Here is an 18,820-nt window from a genome sequence, read left to right as displayed (position 1 = left end):
AGTATTTCTCCCAAACATTTGAAGGGTCAATCCCATGAAGGGTAGAGAAAGAATTTTAAATGTAGTAGATAATTTCATAGTAAGAAATTCAATAAGCTAGTATACAGAAGAGATAATAAAATCAAAACTATTGACTCCTAGCCATGATGATTCCTAATAGAAGTTGCAACAAAGAAGATTTTAGTTCATTATAAGGAAAAAATATGATAAAAATTAAAATGCTCTTCAATAATGAGATGAATTTTCTTACAAAGTGAGGAGCTCTTCATCGCTATAAAGATAAATCAAAGACTAGATGACTATTAAGTATCCATTCATTGATTTATTCAGTCAAGCATTTATTTAACAAATACTTATTGAGTTCTTGCTTATGTGTCAGGGATATTAAGCTAGATATATCAAGGATATAGTCAACTCAAAATTCTTTATAGAAGTTCTGAGTCTAGGGCAAGAATTGGAAAGGCAGGAATCAATCAATGAAGTTGGAAGCAATTCTAACTGTATGTGTATTAAATACCTGAATTGTTTATATTTGTAAAACTCAGATGATTTTCAACCAGTCCATGTATTAAAGCAAAATTCTATGCAATGTTCCCAATCTTCTCTCTCATGGCTTCCTCTTCCTCTTTAGCCCCATTGTTTCGTAGTTACTTTTTTAGACAAATTGAGTCAAGAACATTGCTTTGGTGTTCTCGTTTACATGGGAAGTTGTCAGGCCTGATCTGACCTGCCTTTCCATCAGGATTATAAAGGTGACGGATAGTCAATTTCAAGGATTCATGATCCATTTTACCACAGCGCTTCACCTTGCAGCTAAGTAATACAGCTGTGATAAAATCAGCCATAATCACTGCATCTTACTCAGCCCTGCCTTGGCTATAAATACTAGTTTCATAACAACAACAAAAAAAAAGCAAATGAAACGAGAAGGGAGATTGAAGAAAGATGAAGGCAAATGTGAAGGCTTATTCATAGTGACTAATGGGAGAATGTGTTTATGGTATTTGCCCTGTTCGGTTTTTTTGTAGAGAGAATGAGAACATAGATCACACAATGAAGAAGTTTGCTTGTAGTTGATTCATCAAAATCAATTATAAGCATTTTATTAAGCATTTATATGCTTTTAGAAAAATTATTCTTAGCACTATACACTTGGAACAGACAGTTAAACAAATCCCAGTCAGAAAGACCTTATCATTTAATGTAGATATATGCATATGTGCATATACATATAACGTCTTTTGGGGGGACAGCTAGAGAGACAATGGCATAAATACAAAATATGGGGAGAATTAAAGAGAGTGATAAAGAAGTTTTGTAGCCGAAATTATCTACTCATTCATTGTTGAGCTACACACTGTTCTAGATGTGAAAGGAAAAGCAGTGATACAGAGAAAAAGCAAGCCCTCAAAGAACTTACAGTTTAGGGAAGAGAGGCAGAAAACAAAATAGCTACAACAAATTAAACTATACAGTATGTTAGGAATAATAAAAGAAAAAAAAGGAAATAAACAGAGGGGAAAGACATAGAAATAATTAGGTATGGGAGATTTTTCAGATACCTTAGCTGATACTTTAGGCACCTCCCTGATAGGGTAAAAGTTGAGTAAAAGACTTGAAATAAGTTAAAAAGAAGTCATCTAGGTGTTGGGGGGTGGGTAACATATCAAGTTTCAAAAAACTAGGGCCTGGTATGTGTGAAGTCCCTATGGAGGCTGTTGTGGCCACTGTGGCCTGAGTAAGGGGGGGGGAAGGACCAGGGGGGCAACAACAGTTGAAATGGGAAAGGACCCCTAAGACTCTTCATGAGGTCTTGAGCTTTTGCTGTCAGTGAGATGGTAAGGCACTGGAGTCTTGAACCTATCAAAAGGGAGATGTCAAAGAAGGAATTAGTTCTATGGGGTTGGAGGGAAGGGTCTAGGTGGGGGGTTCAAATTTAGGAGTCATCGGCTTATTAAAGCCACAAGACTGGAGGAGATAACCTAGCTCAAGACTGAGCATGAAGTCCACCAACACTTAGAGATGCCCTTTAGGAATTTGTAATTGGCCAGCTTTGTATCACCAGACCCTGTGATTCTTAATTGCCTCTTTCCTTGGATGAGCTCTAACATATAAGCATATTGGAGGGGGAAAAAAGTGTGGGAGTAGAATGTACCACCTAGATGTGGTAACATTAATACTAGTAGTAGCATGATTAGCACCAACAAAACAATTTGATTGACAATTTACTACACGTCAGGCACTGAGCTCAGCATTCTATGTGTACCTGCTTTCATAACCATTCCAGTCCTGCAGAAGTAGTGGAATCATTCCTATTATTATTATTATTATTATCATCATCATCATCATCATCATTCTGCCAGTGTGGAAGTAGAGGTTTTGAAAGTTGAAGACTTCCTCAAGACCATACGTTGTGCAAGATTGATCAGCTTTCAAAGCTGGGTCACTTTGATCAGCCACAACATGCCTGTCATGATGTTCCTTCCCATTAGATAACACTCGTAGTCCTTCCAGTGATCCTCTCTTGTTTTTGTCAACAATAATTATTTCTGCACTTCCACTCCATCCCCACCCACACACATGTAGAACTAGGAAAGAGCTTCGCATTGGGATTGCATGATGTGGGTTGTTAAGCGGGGAGGGCAAAGGGAATTTAATGTGCAAGCAGACTTAGATTTGAATCTACTTACTAGCTGTGTGTTTTGGGGGAACTTACTTAACCTCTCTAGTGCCTCTAATTCCTTATCTGCGAAATGGGAATTATGTCACCTGCCTAAGTGGTACTTAACCATAGGATATGCAAGGGTGAAATAAGAGCATGCATGTAAAGAACCTGGTATAGTGCCTGAAACAGAGTAGACTCATAATAAAAATTGCCGGTGTGCTCTTATCCTCATCATTATTATTTGTACTTCCTTCTATCTATTCACCATTGTCCCCGAAAGCTGTGCCCCACCTGGCTGTACTTTGTTATGTAAAGCTGGGTTTGTACCTTCCACAGCCTTCTAGAAATCTGCCACACACACCCCTCTCCACCTCAGGCAGTTTCCAGATCTCGGTCTTTATGCAACTCACACTTTTGTTTCCCATTATGCCTTATATTATGGCATCCTTCATCTTGCAAGGAATTCTAAGTGTATTATAAATCCTTGTAACAAAACCATGAGGCAGATTGACTTGGTTATGGAACACATTACAGGGAGAAGCAAGGTCTTTATCATTATTTTTTTCAATATTGAATATTTACTGAATTTATGTTATGTATTGGGTACTCCAAAAACATAACACATAGCGGCAACATTACCGCTGCCCTCTATAAGCATTTATTTTAAACACAAGCCTCCTAAGTCTCACATCACTGAGCTGAGTGTCCCTTCCTTGCCACTACACCTACACACTCAATAAAATAAATTCATAAAAAAAAAATCTGAATTGGGTAAATAATTTCCAGAAAATTTACTTTATAACTATTTATTTATCCCCAGTTCATGTTGAATTATTTTTATTAGGCAGAACGTATATGAAATTAATGCAACTATTGCTGAATTGTGAAATTAGACTTCCCAGACTGCAGTTCCCTTTCATCTTTCAACGTTCCCCAGGTTGCTAAAGTGTGTTCCACTCTTCCATTCTTTGCTAACTTTGAGGGTTAACTCTCAGTTTCCCTAGGCTTCTCCCTATTCCATTTGCTTCCTTTATTCTTTTTTTTTTTTTTTTCATATACTCTCTCATAGTCTATTTGTTTTGAAATGTATCATTGCCCTCTGCCTTTGTCCTCTCCATTTCCTTCAGGTTTCCATTTCAAGTTCCAGTGACAGGAAATAAGGGGTAAAGAGGAAAAGGTACACCTTTGGGACTGGCCGAAGAATTGCTTCTACATTCAGTGACTAGGTAGGAGCAATGCAACCTCTCCAAATTTTCAAGTTGGTGGATATAGATTTCAGGAAGGCTGCAAAAGTATTTGTGTATGAACTTAAAAGTAGCTTTTGGGCACCAAAATGGTCTCCTTAAGATAATTGATGGAAAGAAAAATATAAATGTGAAACACCAGTAAATAAGTTGAGTTCTAAACCTCTCCTGCTGAAGCAGGAGGAATTGGAAAGTAATTGTAAATCAATAGTGTGAACCCAGTGTGTTTTTAGAGCTAAAAAAGACAAATGATGGGCATTATTAGAAAAGTTATAAGAAACCAAACTGAAATGCTTCTAAGCAGATCTTGTTGCCAAAACACAAAATATGCAGGAACGAGCTAGTGAGATTTAGCTCTCCTAAATTTAGCCAAAGAGTAAAGAAACAGCCAGATGAAAACAGATTTTTTTTTTTTCAGTTTAGAAAGGCAAACACTGAGACGGATTGCAGTATGAGCATATGAGATCAATAAGTGTGTATTTTCTACACAGTGTGTTTCATGGAATATTAGTCACACTAGTGGCTATAACTAATTTGTGAAGCTAAGAATTGAGAATTGTTTGGATTCTAATGGGACTTGTCAGAGAGTTTGATATTCCAATATTTATTTTTAATTTACAAGAAACATATGGTGGTCTTGGTGTCCCAACATATCTGACCATGGAGTCCCTTTCTTGTGTGTGGAACATCTTACAAGACTGGAGTTCAACTGACCATCTTTAAGAATATTTTTTCCCATGTTAGAGAGACCCCTTACAGTAGGAAGAACAAGGGTCTAGACTTGCTGACACCCTGAAGTGATGAAAGCTGAAAATAAATATAATTAAGTTCAATAAGCATTTATTAAGTGTTTGTTTATATGATCATATTTCATAAGGAAATCTAAAATGCTGAGGTACATATTAACCTGTTGCAAATGGAAACTTGGAAACTTCTACATCAGCTGGCCATTCAAATAACACTCTTGGCAATTCAGAAAAACTAGTAAGGTGAGTTTATTATGATCCACTATATAAATATTTATCTTCTTTTATTTTTACTTAAATGAATTATCTAACTGGGCCTCTCAAACTGGTGATTTACATAATTCAAGGACATAGTGCACAATTTTTTTCTCTGTTAGGGAGCTATCTAAATGTTATTTTTATTATAAAACAAAGTCAAATGTATCCTGGAAAAAATGAAATATTTACAGTTATTTTATTTTATTTTATTTTATTTTATTTTATTTTATTTTATGGATTTTATTTATTTACTTGAGAGAGAGAGAGAGAGCGAGCATGAGGGGGTTGAATGGGGGGAGCTGCAGAGGAAGAAGCCAGCTCCTGGCTGAACAGGGAGCCCAACACAGGTCCCTGGGATCATAACCTGAGCCCAAGGCAGATGCTTAACCAACTGAGCCACCCAGGTGCCCCAATTTACAGTGATTTTAAAGATGAAATACCAGATGTTAGAAGTTAAAGTTTTAGTAGATTGTGCACCCAGATCCCTGAGGGAGCACTGTGTTCCTCATATGTCATAGATACTCTTTGGTGCTAAAATTTGAGACACCATGGCTTAGAATAGCAAAATAACACCTGGGAATGCTAAGAGCTATTTTAATACATTTTGAATAAAAGATATAGAAAAAATAGATTATTTTAATAAATTCCAAAGATGAAGACGTATCTCTGCCTTGTTGGTAAGACCGAAGTGTCAAGTTTGATGGAGATACACTAGCCGTGGTCTCTAGTCGAAAACTGCTTCTTCCGTGAACTTGAACTGAACTTCATTGATTCACACGATCACAGGATCTGTTCTAAATATTAGAAAAAAGAATGAGATGCTGTGCTTGATATTATCATGTCTTCAATGTGAACTTAATTCAGATTTAATGCAATTACTCTGTGTTGATTAAATCTCAAGCTGTTATTAAAAAACTGAATTATTGAGGTTTACCACTTATATAACAACTTTGGCCTTCTACATTGCACCATAAACCTTAATCATTATGTTGGCAATAATCGCTTTGTGGTTATTTAACATAAATAATTACTTCAGCTACTAAAATGAGATGATGCAGCATTACGTTGTCCCTACAACTTGTAGGGATAGCATTACTATTTCTACTTGAATTATTTAACTCTTAGCATGCAGTCCTTTTCATTGTTCCTGTCTACTGAATACTAAATAGAATAATATTATGGCCCCAGCCATGGAGTTTCTAACTCTCTGCCACATCTTAATGTTACTAGGCCATATTTGAAGACTGTCATCCAGCTCTTAAGGCTCTCTTCTTTTTTTTTTTTTTTTTTTTTTTTTTTTTTTTTTTTTTTTTTTTTAAGGCTCTCTTCTTTATCATGGCATAGGAGCTTCTCAACACAGATGGACTTTTTAATGGTAAAGCTTCAGAATTTGGAAACCAGCTATTTTCTTTGTCATCTTAATCATAAATTATCTGCTCTATTCCCCATGTTTTAATGAGGAATTAAGAAAAATAAGCATCCTGCCACTGTATTCTTTCTGATTTTTGTCCCTTTTTTTTCTTCAGCTGAATGTATACCTAGGTAATAAGCGTTTATGCAGGGATTTTTAAGGAATTGTGCTAGGTCTCAACTGTGGTGAGGAGGGGAGGAAAAAATGGGAATACGCTTTCTTGGCCTCATGGAGTATGCCACCTAGTTGGGAAGGTTGTAGACACCAGTTCTCCTATCTCTTGAAATCATACTGTAGAACTAGGAAGAAACAATATCTATTTTTGCTTATCTCATCCTAGGTCATAAATCATAATTATAACTCTTGAGGATGTTTTAGTTAAGATTAATATAAAGATTTATATATGACCCTCTACTTGGGATCTGAAGATCATATTTTATACCTGAGCTCAGGTCTCTCCGCTTGACTCCCCCTTGTCCCTTACCAAATAGAGTCTCCTTCCGATATGCAGTAGGGTCCCTGGATGTGTAGTTCTTGCTCTTATTGGTTTTGGTCCAGAATGATCCAGAGTTTAAGTTGTGTCTCTGCCATTCATCTATTTTTTGACTTTGGAAAGGCACTCAAGTGTGTTGAGTCCCATTTTCTCCACTGCAAAATGTGTATAGTAATGCCTACTTTCCAGAGTTGGTGGAAAGAGTTGAGACAAGGCACATAAACCACCATGCACATGGCTGGCATGTTGTTCTTGTTCAGTAAATGGCAGCTGTATTATCTGTTATTGATGAAGGATTTACTCTACAGGCAACCTATGGGGATAAAATGATTCCTGTACACAAACAACTTGTCAGGATATGCATTTGGCATCCATTTGTCTTACAATATTGCATGAGAAATTATTGAAAAGTGGCCCACGTGCTACCACCTCACCATCCTCTACCCACTGCAGGCATTTTCAATCAATCATAGTAAGCCCAAACATAGCCTTACAATTTTTCTCAAGACTATGTTCCAGGCAGCTACTACTACTCAATCACTATTGACATGAAAGATAAATCCTATTTGCCATCTAATAGCAAAAGAGTATGGGTAGGCAGATAAGACAGTGGTTTTAAGAAATTAGGAGCAATGAGAAGACATTTTGTGTAGAGGTACAGAAGACTGATTAAGAACCTTCCCAGAGAATGTGAAATGGTGGCTTGAAGAGTCTGAAGCTCAGCATAACAGAGCATGAGGATAAGTGGGTAGAGGTCTGACACGTTTTCCAGTATGTAAGTGATTTTTCACTCTAGGTATTGTGCAAATGCCAGCCACAGCCAGCTCACTTCAAAGGGCAGTGATGTACACAGCAATTTGTCTGTCACTGATTTATCTCTGTTGGGCAACCTATCTCATAGCAAAACAAAAAACAAACAAAAAGGCAGTTTAATTTCTTCAAAGGCATTGTTCAGATAGACCTACTGTTGATTTAAAGTGTGAGTCGGTGCTGATTCATCGTCCCTAATTCCCAGATTCCAGCATACCCAGACCCTAGGTTGTGCCCCTGGCACAGCTCTCACAGAACTGGGAAAGTTAACATGAGATAATCCTCCTACAGAGGACTGGGGAGATTTATGACACCTTTTTAGGTTTGATAAAGTCACACTTTTTTCTCTAAGGAGAAGTCCTCTTGTCTTAACTATGAACTCACACACAATGAATTTTAAGCCCAAACACATAGCCATTTAAAGGATGCTGTAGGAGATCAAAAGAGCAACGTTTCACAAAAGAATGGAAAGCCCTTGCTGCTCTGGTGATGTCTAAGCCTCTCAGACCCAATCAAATATTCATTTCCTTGCATTTGGTCAGATAGCAGGAGTTAAGGTTCACGAGCATGCCAAGTAGAATATCAGAACAGAACACCTCACTGGCTGCTCTGAAAACCAGTGAGCTTTTACTGTGGAATTTCAGGGTGGACTGTGCACCGTGTCCCTCAACCTTGTAATGGATCAGCGGGTGGATTGCCTCACCCTAACATGTATGATGACCCCAGACTTTGAGGACCAAAATATTCTGAGGGAGCTTGATCACGCTTAAGACTCAAGGAACTTGTGGCATGATGGCTATAACAAGTCAGACCTAGGCTCTGACCAATGTAAAATAAGGATCCTGACTGTTCCATCAAGGACTGAGTTGTTTTATTTTGGATGAAATGGCAGGCATGACATCATCCATTATAATAGATTTCAGTTGTATGTAAGAAGGGAATGGTATGTGTAGCTCTAATTAACCTTAAAATAGTAAGGCTTTTATAGATGCTTAAATTTTAAAGCAAAAAGAGTTCATTCTCTTTTGATTTCGGTGGTTTCAAGTTTAGGCCAACTTGAGATCATGAGTTTCACAAAATATGATAGTGGGTTTTATTTGTTTTTAATTTGTTTTACAAATAAGCACTGCATCCTTTAATCACTTAGACCACATCTGAAGTCAGGAATGGTAAATGGGACCCGTCAAAATTGTGCAGCGTCTCCCTTATGATGAATATTGAAAAGAATGGAAATATTTACCTTAGAGAAGACTATGGGAAGATACCTATTTAAAGTACTAGAAGTTATACCATATGAGAAAAGATATATCTTGTATAGAAGAACTATTGTCTACAGGTGATAGTTATTAGAAATCACATTTTGTCTAGGAGCAAGGAAGACTATTTTGGTTAGTCAAACTAAGAATAAGATGAAGCTTGCGACCTTGCAAGGCAGTGAATTTGTTTTCAGTTGAAGTGAGCAAGTAGAGATTTCCTGACCACCCATCAAAGAGACACTCCAAAATGCCACTTTTTCCTAGTAACAAGAGGTGTCTTAGACCATATAAATGCGATTTAAGAATTCAGTAGATGTAAATAAATCCCCATCCTATCTTTGATCCACAAACAGGATAATGTGAAGGAGGCTTACATTGAATACTGCATATGATGAAGTACATAGGGAACTTGGTGCTGGTGAACCGAAAGCATAGAGTTAAAGTTGAGCTGAAGGTATGAGCAGAGTGGAAAGAAAGAATTTTAAAAAATAGCCTCTTGGCTATTTTCCAAAGTTGGCGGTGAATGATAGAACATCCTGCCAGTCAGCAGGAAGTTGCTGCCAGCTGGCAGAGCCAAAGGATTGGATCAGAATGGTGGAATGGTCCAACAGGAGAAGGAATCCTGAAGTTTCTTTCTGGGTTCTGGGAGTGTGTGTGTGTGCATGTGTGTGTGTGTAAGAGAATGAATGTAGTTTTTAAGAAAGGAGAAGAAAAGGGAATGGCCTCAGAAGATAATTCAAAACTAAGAAGAGGGGGGATCAACAGTGGAAATGGAGGCCAAAAAAAAAAAAAAAAAAAGATAAGAACATGAATCTAAAAGAAATGAACAGAGTCCACATGGAAAAGCAAAGTGATCAGGAAGCCAGATCTACCCTGGCTCAAGTGGCAAAGGAAAAATTCAGTTTGTGAATGGAGTCAGCCGTGCCACCTCTTCCAGCCAGTGAGCTCAGTGGATTCACTCAGCAGGTTCACTCTAGGCTTTTTTATTATCCCGGTCTTAACAAAATTAGGAAGTAAGGTGCTTGACGTTGCCCCTCCACTCCTCTCTTGATAGGTCATTTGCAGCTAGAAACAGGCTCCATCAAGAACCCTTTGAGTAGGGCCTGCCCTTTTTGAGACCACAAACCACCCTTTCCTCCAGATGGTGCCCCTTTCTCTGTGGCCATTCTTGCCTTGGGATCCACAGTGGAAGAGTGCCAGAGAAATGTCTTATTCTTAGTAAGCAGACACTTTATCTTCTAAATGAAATAATGGTAAATAATCTGTGGTCTTTGCTGATGAGACTAAGTTAGGTGAGTCTTCTAGTTATTTCTTTCCCAGCCGGGCAGCGTGCAATCGGATAAGGATTTTCCATATAAGTATGCCCCGTCTTTTGTTGTCCAAATCAGAGTGTCTGCTCTAGCCATGGATATCAAACTTAGTCAAAATGAAGTTTGGTAGGGTTTTGAAGAGGTGTGTGTGAGTTTCTGTCACAATCGGATCTCATAAATCGACATCTTTCTTCCTAAATACACTTCATCTAGTTTGAGTAATATAATCTACCTAAGCATTGGATTATACTTCTAAGTGGAGTTTTTTTGTGCAACAACAGAGAATTATGGAAAGGCCATTAAAGGTCTAACACTTTGAGTTTTCAGGTCTCCTTCTGTGTCATGTACATTCTGGAGCATGACTTAATTTTAAAATGGGAGAAAAAGGAAAAATTATTGCTGGCATTATGATGTTGAATAAGGTTTATAATAGCAATAATCCCCCATGAAAACAGTTGTTATCATAGTTAATGCCCATTTTGTCAGTGTGTTAACCTTCCCTGGCTCTGCCTCGGGCCATTAAACGGCCAGCCATTTGTTAAGCACCCCGGAGCAAGCAATTTCAGAGGGAATATTGCTGAGCTCATTTACTAAGTAAAGCACCTGAGAAGACAGTGATAAACTCTACACAGGTACATGTACACACACATCTCTACATATACCTTTCCTAAGTCCTTCCTTGAAGAATATCATATTCTATTATTAGTTCCGGAATAGTCAGAGCAGTTCCACAGGCCCATGGTGTCCATTACTAACACAGGCTATCCCAAACTTAGGCTTTTGGGCACCTGCCCTAGCTGTCTCCTGCCGTTCTTCCCATGTCCAACTGGTATCACTGTTTAGAGTATTTGATAATTTTAACTCTGACCCTCAAGAGTAGGCCATGCCTTTAAGATGCTCAAAGATATGGGATGCCTGAGTGGCTCAGTGGTTGAGCACCTGCCTTTGGCTCAGGGCATGATCCCAGATTCCCGGGTTCAAGTCCCACATTGGGATCCCTGCATGGAGCCTGTTTCTCCCTCTGCCTGTATTTCTGCCTCTCTCTGTGTGTGTCTCTCATGAATGGATGAATAAAATCTTTTAAAAAAATGCTCAAAGATATAACTAAAGACAGAGTAAAAGTGATGTTACTTGCAGCCAGGAGCAAAATAAGAAAAGGAAGGAATAAGATGCTTCTACCATCCAGGAACATCTGTCCCTTCAATGGACAGAACTTTGTGGTAAATTTCTTCTTTTGGTTCTGTTTTTTATTTCCCCAATAAGTTATTTCTATTGCTAATTTAGTCAGTTATTAGATACATCCAATGTTATCTCTTTTAATGAGAGTAACATATTCACTCTTTCAGTCCTAATAACATCTTTATGAGGTTTGCAACTGATGGGCACAGAACAGAATTTGAACACAGGCTTTTTGACTTCTGTCCCAAGCTTTTCATCACCACTATATCATGCATCAATCTCCATTTCAAAATAGAACAGGCAAGATTCCTAGTAAGTGGCTGCCTCTGATCTCGTTGGCGTCGCATGCCAGTTCTGTACCAGACCAGGTATCAGTTATCACTGTGGTTACCGGTGTTTGTTCCGGTCAGCTATTAGTTATTGTCCAGGGAGGCTGCATTCAATGCATCTTTCCTATGTGTGAGCTGGTTTTCAAAGTCACAACAAAGCAGAGTTCAAATCCTGATCAAGAACATTATAATGGACTTTGTTAAAATTTGCTTATTCTTTTACTCTGGAAATAATTCCATACTCTGTTACTCTAGTTGCTCATTTGGTCCAGATTTATAGAACTCTAATTTTGAAAAGGATTTACCTAATTAGTTAAAGGTAGCTGCAACTATTCTCAACTACTTTGCTTCAGGGGAGAGCTATTTTAACCCAATGTCATTTCAAAGAAGAATAATACAGGTATGTTACATAAGTTTTGACATAATTAGTCATTCCATTAATGAAATAATTGGACCTCCTTAATCAAAGGTGGAACCTCTTCCTTAAAGCTTAGTTTGAGGAATCAAATGGGCGTAACAGTAGGAGGTACAAAGATTGTTTCAGAAGAGACAGAGAAAATTTTAATGAGAGAGAAATCTTTTCTCATTAAACTTCTAATTTGGAAAGGCTTTGTTCTATTTTTAATTTTTACTTCCCATCATCATTTTCACCATAGTTAACATTGTTAACTGCTAATGTTGGATGAGTATCATGTATGATGCATGCAAAACAATCACAGAGGACAAGCAGGAAACCATAGATTGTTTGTCAGAATATGGTGAGTCCTTGATTTCTTACATTGACCGAATGAAGTCTGAGAGCAATTTCTATAAAATCAGAGATGATCCTACACTCTCTATTAGTCGTTGTCTTTAATTGTCTCAGCAGCCCAATACTTACAGATTAAGAGAGCCCAGTTAGTATTTAAAAACAAAGAATCCCCCCCCCAGACATCTTAAATTTACACAAGAACTGATGTAGTTATGAGTATATCTCAAACTCATGCTTTTCCAAGCACTTGAAACGTAGTAATATTATGTTGGAAGAAGTAGGAAGTTAGTTCGTTAGTGTATGCTTATCAGTTATTTGCATAAGTGGTCTTTTTTACCGTCACTTTGCTGTCCAGGGTTTTCACTTGGTGTTCCATCTGGCAGAAAGCCATAGAAATCTTGGTGTTTCTCAGACTAAGTAAAGTTTCTTACTTCTTCAGTCCTTGATGTTCTATAGAATTGAGGTGTTAAAAAGCAAAAAAAAAAAAAAAAAAAAAAAAAAAATTACAGACAGGTGTCCAGTATGAGGATGAGTAAAACTGAGTTGTGGGATTTCTGCAAATCTAGTAACATAAACATACACTATAGCCTTGTAGACAAGGGTGTTGCTGCAAGTCGTTCATTCATGCTAATTTTTAAAGAATACATCAAGATCAGTTGTAAGATGTCTCTAAATGATACAGTCTAATGATAAAATGTGAAAGCTTGCAAACAAAGTTTTTACTAATTTAGGACAGATTCAAGGTAATCCCTATAATAATGTCATTTTTTATTCCTTAACGTTATGATCCATTTCCTTAAGTGAGAAAGTGGTAGAAAAGCCTACAATTAAAAAAAAATGTGTAGAATCCTTGGTATGTTCTTTGAAATGCATCCTGTGTGTTGATGCCACACCAACTACCTTGCATAGCCAGTTTGAAAAATGTTAACAACATTTGCTTTAAGGGGGACCAAGGGAGAGAGATTCTCATACAGTGTCAGGACCAGTGGAATCCTGGCATAATAAGCAACCATACCCAGAGTTAGGGTGTTCAGCAGGAGGAAGAGCAGAGTAGGGTTCCCTGATTTGTCCCTCTCTTGCTGTTTTTTAATAGCTGCTCTGAGATAATTTTGGATGAAATGCCCTCATTGTGGCAGTGTAAATTTGAAGTGGCAAAGTCTGACTTAAAACTGAACTCTGGGGGATCCCTGGGTGGCTTGGCGGTTTGGTGCCTGCCTTTGGCCCAGGGCGTGATCCTGGGGCCCCGGGATCGAGTCCCGCATCGGGCTCCCGGCGTGGAGCCTGCTTCTCCCTCTGCCTGTGTCTCTGCCTCTCTTTCTCTCTCTGTGTCTATCATGAATAAATAAATAAAATCTTAAAAAAAAAATAAAACTGAACTCTGCACCTGGTACGCAAAAGAGATGTTACCTGAAGTAAGCATGCATTGGAAGGAAGATACCAGTTGCCCCAGGGAGAGGAGATCATTAATACTTTTTGGAATCTCAGGGCCCTGTGAGAAAGACAGAGTCTGAGCCCAAGTAAAACATCGTCAGGGTGTCAGGGCACCAGACTGAATGAGGCAGGGCCCGAGCTGCAGGTGAATGTGTTTGTATGACCTGAGTCTGCTTTTTCTGCCCAGGAAGGGAGGCTATCGGGGGTTGTGACTCTTCAGCTCTGTGCTAAGAATCAGCAGAGTGGGCTGTATTGAAAACAGTTTTTGATTTGAGCATATGGGCATATTTCTCTTGTTCCCACTTCCCTTTTGTAACTCTCCCAGCTGCCTGGAGCTTTTCCGCACAGCTTTCTTACATTCATTGCACATTGAGTTTTAGAGACATGGCTTTTTAAAAGTATAATTTAATAAAAACCCGGAACAGCAACAGCTGTTGCTCATCCCCTTTGTCCTGTTTCTTATCAAATTCTCAGTTAGTTAGAGTAGCATTGGCATGGAAGACTAGAAACCTTAAACAATACCAAAGGGATCTAGCCTCAGTTTTTTTTTTCCCCCAACCATAGTAGAGCTGCATGGACAGCACCTCTTTTTACTTGCTAGCTCCTTTATATACATATACACACAGGGACTCATATTATCATCTTGACTAGTGCCTTGAATCAGAGTAAGGATACTTTGATTTGAACCCAGGTGTCTCTGACTCCAAAGACCAAGCTCTTTCCTTTAGTGTACTGTCTTCTGGGAGTGGATGGGGAGGAAGGCACCTCCTCCACCATTCCCTGTGACGTAGGTATTAGACCTCAATATTTGGGAAAATATTAGTGTTCCAGAAAAAAAAAAATAATAATTAAAAAAATTTCAAAGTCATCTATGCATGAATGAACAAGAGTTTGTTTTGGGGACAGCAAAAACCCTGGAGCCCTGCCCACTCTGAGCTACTGTCCCCGACCATTGGTTGCAAGGAAAGAAGCAAGAACTGGTCTATCAATCTGAGTGATTTGTTGTTTAATCAAAAATCTATACACTTGTTAAAAGATCATTATCTATTTTTCATTATCCACTTGATCTTTCTAGTTCACAGATTTAGAAAAGAAGAAATATGCATTTCTCTCTTCCAGATGTATAACAAAGTCGTCCAGCATGGATGCACTCTATATTAGAAATGAATCAGGCATCTTAACTGCTGTTACTTTGAGGTCCATAACTGATGAGAATTTGTAAACTCTAACTTCCCTGTTTAAGGAAAAGAAAAAAAAAAAAAGAAAGGAAGAAAAAAAGAGAAAGATTATTACTGGCTGATACAAGTTTGAGAGGTTAAAGAAAAAAAAAACCTGTTTATACATTTTGTTTTTAAAATTCAAAGCATTATAAAGCATTATGGCCAAGGCTGCCTCTACATTCTAAAAGTTTTTTTTTTTTTTTTTTCCAAAGGAGGTCTTTATGAAGGTGCATTAGCATGTGTAAATTAAGATTCTACATATACTATGGAATAAAAGCAAGCATTCAGAGACAGCCCAAAGGCTAATTAAATACATATCTTCATGTGGGCTGCAGCAGATAGTCTCGCATTTAACAGCATTCCCTTGCTTATTGCTTTCTCTGTTTGGAAGGGTTCTTGTCTTTCATTTTGATAACTACCAATCCTTGGGTAAAGCAACTATTACCTAGACAGTTCATTAGAAAATGATTTTCTTCCACATATGCACAGTCAACATCATTTTAATTAACGTATTTATGAGATATTTTCCTTATTCTTGTAGATTATTCTTTAATAAATCAATAACCTAGTGTTTTAATGACTCCACACCCCAGTCAAAATAAAGATAGGCAAAGCCGGTTTTTAGTGTATCTTGGCCATTGTGTTTCACATGGGGCAAAAGCAAGGATGTGTGGAAGGGTCTAGAAAACGTGTCCTCACCGCAGGATATAAGGCAGAGCCCAGGTGTGATTCCCCTGCCCCCAGCACCAATACCACACGCTCGGACACACTAGCTGTAATTATTTACGTGGCTGAGTAATGGGCTTTACAGTCAGAACCTTCGAGTTGACATGATTCTGTTGTTAGTATCCTCCTCCATATCCCCACAGTCTCACCCCCCCCACCCCGCAAAGAAGCCCCAGGAAAATAAATGTAAATTGATTCAATAAAAGCTCTTTCTTCACTAATATGCAAATTAAGAGAGAGCCATTTGAGAGTGAAGATTGATACACAAAGATAATAGACATATAGTCACAGACACTTCTCAGAAGACAGAATTTGATGTATTGTGATTGTTCAGCTTTTTTCTCTCCAGGAGGTCATCCCCTCCCTATTGTGTAGTCCTTTTCATTAACGTAGCCGAGAAAACAAACGCACTGCTCTTTTTTCCCCAGATTGGTCTAGACGTTCTGTATCAGACTTGTTAGTGGCACCAGTAATACTCATTTCTCATCATATCTTCAGGTTACACATAAATATATTGATCATATTTACAGTACAAGTATAAGGCAGTGGTGCTTGGTATTATTACATATTTGAAAAAAATATAAGAATGAATCAAAGAATATATACATCATTAATGTAGAACATCCAAATTTGTCTCCAGGTCCCTGTTCTACAGATGAAGAATTAAAGAGAAATAAGGCTGTGTTTTGTCTGAGGCTACACCAATTTTGTGAATAAAATAAGGAATGATTACTGGACCAAAGAATACTTTAACAAGCTTCATTCTCTCCTCAAACCGCAGCTCAGCTGTTCCTTTTTCTCCCAAACACTATTACCCATCTCCACAGGATGAACAGGTTGCTGCTTCTTTGTTCTCTCACATTACCCTATGTGTGCACTCAGCATACGATATTGACATTTGATATTAATGCATCTCTCCTTTACACTAAACTCTAAGATTTTTGATGACAAGAACCAAGTCATATTAATCTGTACAACCATATCTAGTTCAATGCCTGCAATGAAATCAATTCTTAGTAAAAGTTGTTGAATTAGATGGAACCACTTTAAATAGCCAACTCTCACAGTGCATTTATATGTGATTGATATTCCCCCAAAATATTTACTCATAACTTTCCGGAATATATTATGGAAAGTGACATATAACATTAATGACTTTTTTTTAGAGGCTAAATCTTGGCAAGCTTGAGGTGCAAGACATTAATTCATTTTGTGCAAAATAAGCACTTTTAATACTATGGTTTTACTTTCAACAGTTTTATAGGGATTAATATAATGACTGAGTATCAATGATGAGCTTCTCTAAAACCGGGCAAGAAGATAAGTGATAACTAATCCATATCAAGACATCCTGAGGGTTGCCAAGAGTTATGAAAAATCATTTACCTTCTGATTTTCTTTAGAATACCTACAATTTTATGCCAAGAATAGTTTGCTATCAAGACTCATTGATTAAGGGTGCATCTGCTGAGATGGTGTCTATAATTAGGCCAGAAAATAGTCCCAGATCCTTAATTTTCTCCTCCATGGCCATCACTGATACTTAACTCCTGTCCTTAGAGCTACCTTTTCCCCCATAAGAGTATCTACACACTTCAGAGAAGATAGAATTCCATTTCTACTCTTCTTTATGTGTTTTGTCTTCTATGAAAAGCCATCCAGTCATCTGACAACGCTGCCCTTCATGCTGACATAGACCACTTTCCCTCAAGTCAGTGCCATATGGACAATTGAAAGTTAATTTCTGGCACCTCCTGAGCATCATTGTGTATAAATATGCCTGGACTTGTTTCAGGAAGGACAACTCACATCAATTATCTTTTCATATCTTTTAATATTTATAGTGAAAAAAACCCACACATTTTATACTGGTGATGACCCAAACAGCATGAATCATATCCCATCTAAAGCAAAAAAAAAACATCTGAAGATTCTAAGATAAAGTTAAAGAAGCTTTTATTTTTTATTTTTATTTTTTTTTAACATTTCAGTGGACCAGAGACAAGAATGTGCTTCATTAAGATAGAATCATAAGCTGCTTGAGGGTAAGGGACATTTCATTATTTGGCTCTACCTTCCATAGCTCCTTACATGACATTAAGGATCTACATTGTTTAAAATAAATATTTGCTCATTTATTAAGTATCAGACTGGTTATTACAGACGGAAAGCCACAGCATGAGGTTCTTCTATGCACAGTTCTTATTTATTTATTCTTCTTTCTTCATTTCTAGAATTGCTCCTGGGACATATGCATGATCACACTCCCTTGTGTTCCTAGGTGGCCTCAAGTTGCCTGCCACACTGCTGATCACACACTGCGTGAAAATCACACAGCCTCTTAATGTGACAGCTCCAGGGGCTGAGATGAAGCCAGGGAGAAGGCATGGCTTTGTCAGTCAAATAGCTTTGAAAACTGATTTCTCTAAAGGTTGTGATTTTTCTGAGATCTCTCAGATTTCTCTGATGTGATTTCTCTACAATTCTTCTGTTTCGGAAACAGTGGAATCTACAGAAGACATTGATCTGAGACTTAGGAGCTCAGGTTTTTGTTTGTTTCTACTTTTGTGTTATCACTGCAACTCAATTAGGGGCCTTGAAGAAGATCTTGAATATTCCACTTTGTGATTTGGAAGATAAATAAAATTATATAGCTTAAGTCCTTAATTCCATATAAGCAATAGAGCTGGAACCCTATGGTAATATTTAGAGCACTGCAGCTGAACCCATTAAGAAGCTGAAAAAATGGTGAGCACGGTCAATCCTTCAGAAGTTAAAACACAAGACCCCTGTTGTGCAAAGTTTCAGGTATTCTAACTGTAACCCTGAACTCACTCAAGACTTGGTAAATATTTCTCTATTCTCAGGTCAACACTTAAAGAAACAGACGTCTGTCATTAATCTCTCTCTCTCTCTCTCTCTCTCTTTGACATCTTATTGAGCATTAAAACAGAGTAGTGTTTTACCTTGATTCTTCCTGTATAATCACAA

General features: G+C 37.8%; 1 long non-coding RNA gene across 2 annotated transcripts in view; it reads left to right on the top strand.

Moving 5' to 3' along the window:
• Positions 1-16,567, top strand: part of LOC111093712 — a 532,261-nt gene extending 515,694 nt beyond the window's left edge. For both annotated transcript variants that reach the window (XR_005383084.1, XR_005383083.1), the window contains exons 3-5: positions 3,793-3,891; positions 4,787-4,898; positions 16,470-16,567. This is a non-coding gene — a long non-coding RNA (uncharacterized LOC111093712). The remainder of the gene's footprint in view (positions 1-3,792; positions 3,892-4,786; positions 4,899-16,469) is intronic.
• The last annotated feature ends 2,253 nt before the right edge of the window (positions 16,568-18,820 follow it).

Source organism: Canis lupus, chromosome 33 (assembly GCF_011100685.1).
Source record: "Canis lupus familiaris isolate Mischka breed German Shepherd chromosome 33, alternate assembly UU_Cfam_GSD_1.0, whole genome shotgun sequence".
NCBI classification, from domain to species: domain Eukaryota; kingdom Metazoa; phylum Chordata; class Mammalia; order Carnivora; family Canidae; genus Canis; species Canis lupus.
This window is presented reverse-complemented; position numbering and strand designations above follow the sequence as displayed.